The sequence below is a fragment of the Budorcas taxicolor genome, chromosome 2, assembly GCF_023091745.1.
Source record: "Budorcas taxicolor isolate Tak-1 chromosome 2, Takin1.1, whole genome shotgun sequence".
NCBI lineage: Eukaryota > Metazoa > Chordata > Mammalia > Artiodactyla > Bovidae > Budorcas > Budorcas taxicolor.
The window spans coordinates 145,449,817-145,453,008 of record NC_068911.1 but is presented as its reverse complement, the minus strand read 5'-3'; the positions used below and the strand labels follow the sequence as shown (position 1 = coordinate 145,453,008).

Genomic DNA, 3,192 nt, shown 5'->3' with positions numbered 1-3,192 from the left:
GTCCATTGAGTCGGTGATGCCATCCAACCATCTCATCCTCTGTCGTTCCCGTCTCCTCCTGCCTTCAGTCTTTCCCAGGAGAGCATATGTTATCATATGTTTTCCCTTAAGTCTAAAAACTATCCTTTAGCTTTCATGCATTGGAGAAGACTATGGCAACCCACTCCAGTGTTCTTGCCTGGAGAATCCCAGGGACGGCAGAGCCTGGTGGGCTGCCGTTTATGGGGTCGCACAGAGTCGGACACGACTGAAGCGACTTAGCAGCAGCAGCAGCAGCAGCAGCAGCAGCCTTAAATAAAAAGTGTTGTTGCAACACAAGTGCCTTGGGTATAAAATCTGGATAGTCATTTGCATATAATTGTGACAAGTGTGATGAAACATAATGGTATGGTCCCTAAACTTTGCAGACTTCAGACACAAATTCCCCCTTTAGAGTTTAATGGATTTTTAAATTTTATTTCATAAATATATTAATTTCTTACTATTGCTATAACAAATCAGTAGTTTAAAATAGCAAAAATGTATTTTCTTACAGTTCTAGAGGTCTGAAGTCCAAAATGTCTTCCACTGGGCTGAAGTCAAGGTGGCAGCAGGGCCATATTCCTTCTGGGTGTTCCAGAGGTGAACTCATTTCTTTGCTTTTTCCAGCTTGCAGAGGTAACTTATATTTCTTGGCTCCACACCCCTTGTTCTGTCTTCAAGGGCAGCAACACAACAGTGAATCTCTCCGCCACTTCCCCTGCCCTCTGCTTTATAAATTTCCTGTGCCTACACTGGGCCTACCTGGGTAATTCAAATTACTCTCCCCATCTCAAGTTCTTAACCTAGTCACACCTGTAAAGCCCCTTTTGTCATGGCGCATCATATATTCCCTGGAGGTTCTGGAGATTAGGACATGAACATCTTTGGGAGCCACAATTAAACCTACCACAGTAAAAATTAATGGGGTGTCTACAATATAATGCTTACTCTAAAGAAGATACTTGGTCTTCAGAATTTCATTGGAAATCAAAATATTTACTGTTCACTAGACCAATTAACCCCACCCAGGTCAGAATTGTTAGAGTCAATTCAAATGAAAATCTTTCCAATTCAACTCCACAAATGCATTTTGGGTGCAAGTATTACACTGGAACATTGAGAAAAATCAACAGTTCTTTGGGTAAAAGGAGTTGTCAAGGTAATTTCTTTCAAGGCTGTGGATTTCTCCACAGATGTTGCAGATCAATCAGGAAGAGGCTGGAGTCATGGCACCTGTGTTTAGTATTCTCCAAACTGTGCTCAGAGCTGAAAAACCACGAACACTTTCTCCCATCCCCATTCCCTGTAAGGAGTTATGTAGCTGGTTTGCCCTGCAGTTCTGACTTTTCCAAATTTTGTAACTTTATGCCTTCAGACACAGAAAACAGCTGAGGAGGCCGTGCCCAGTTCTTTAGGTGGCTGATGATCGCCCTCGCCCTGTTCCCTCCGGATGCCTCTCTCTCTACAGATGATGAGTGACGTGTGGCGAAGGTGGAGCAGGTGTGCCGTGTCCGCCCTTGGCGTGTTGAAGCGTGACTCGGAGGAAGAAACTTGGCTTTTCCATTTCTTACAGGAGAAGGGAGCCAAAGGGATGACAGACTCCCATAGGAAATGCACACACACACATCTGTTTTTTTGGATTTGATGCTCTAGGCAGTTTCAGAAAACAAACCCCAGAGTAAAACCATCAACATGAGAATGCCTTCCTGCTGTTCAAAATTAGTCTCAGAAGCTAAGTAGCACTTTCTGACCAGGTGCAGGAGAATTTTTTTTTCCTCTCCTTTTTTCCTAAACACAAAACTAATTTTTATTACTTTCCTGGGCAATAAATTATTCTTTTCAAATAACATTTGGATAAAAATATCAGATGACCCTGACAGTTTTTAAACATAGATATTTCTCATTCATAATCTTCGAAAACAAAATCTAGCTTTTGGACTTTATATATCCTCAAATAAGATCTAGATATAAGTATGTAAATTATGGCTGTGTATAATAAATATGTAGCCTACTGAGGAATTAGCATCATTAAGAAGAGAACTACTTACCTGATATTTTTGTCTGCTTTTGGCATACAAACAGTTGTGTGCTGGTAAATTAATAATAAAAGGCTCTCTAGGGGAAGACAGGCCTAATTTGTAATGTTTGTCGCTTTCTATGGTGTTAAAAAATGGGCTTCCCTGGTGGCTCAGTGGTAAAGAATTTGCCTGCTAATGCAAGAGATATGGGTTTGATCCCTGGGTGAGGAAGATTTCCTGGAGGAGAAATGGCAATCCACTCCAGTATTTTTGCCTGGGAAATCCCATGGACAGAGGAGCCTGGGGGGCTACAGTCCTCAGGGTTAAAAAAGAGTCAGATACAACTTAGTGACTACACAGCCACAACAAATGGTGTTTAAACATACTCCCATCAATACCAATTTTAAGCAACCATCCTGAAGTCACTGAAGGCAGGGATGGGGAGAAGGGGCTCAGTTGTTTTTCCTGAGCTGGTGTAGGAATCTATAATATGAGCTAAAGAATTCATATAGATAACAATGGGATATATTCAACTGATAAGAATAGATACTACACTTGATCTTAGCCAAAAGGCCGAGAAGCGATAACAATGGGATATATTCAGAATGACTGAACCCTGACTCTGAAAGTACTATGTACATTTTGCTGTTCAGTGAACCATGAGGATATATCATAGATCTGTAACCAAGAACATGATTTCTGACCTAGGATGGTCTGGATTCCTCTTTTCCTAGATTCTGCTAATAATTCTTTGCTCTGTATCTTATCCTGGTTATCCTGGGTGTCTGCCTCTTGCTTCAGGGGCTTTGGTAAAAATCACAGGATGCCCCAAATTCTTATTTATGCGGTTGACACCAAGTACACTTTTTATGTATGGAGTTTTCTCCAATTGCCCTGTGTGAAGGACTTGAGTCCTTTCCAAAATCAGCTGGAAATACAGGGTGCCTGTTTGTACGGAAATTTCCTGAGACTGCCTCTTTTAACTCGCCGACCTGAGTAGTATATGTGTGTTTCCCACTGGATTGCTTTCCCTGCATTTTATTTGATTTGCAGTTGCAAAACTTTTTTTACTGATGTACAAGGGTCCCTGTCTGCCTCCTACCCCTAGCCTCAGTATTGCCTTTAGACCTGGGGAGGTGAATCTGCTGCTCTG

General features: G+C 41.7%; 1 pseudogene; it reads right to left on the bottom strand.

Moving 5' to 3' along the window:
- Positions 1-2,507: 2,507 nt before the first annotated feature.
- LOC128044093 (uncharacterized) lies at positions 2,508-2,624 on the bottom strand (annotated as a pseudogene).
- Positions 2,625-3,192: the final 568 nt, after the last annotated feature.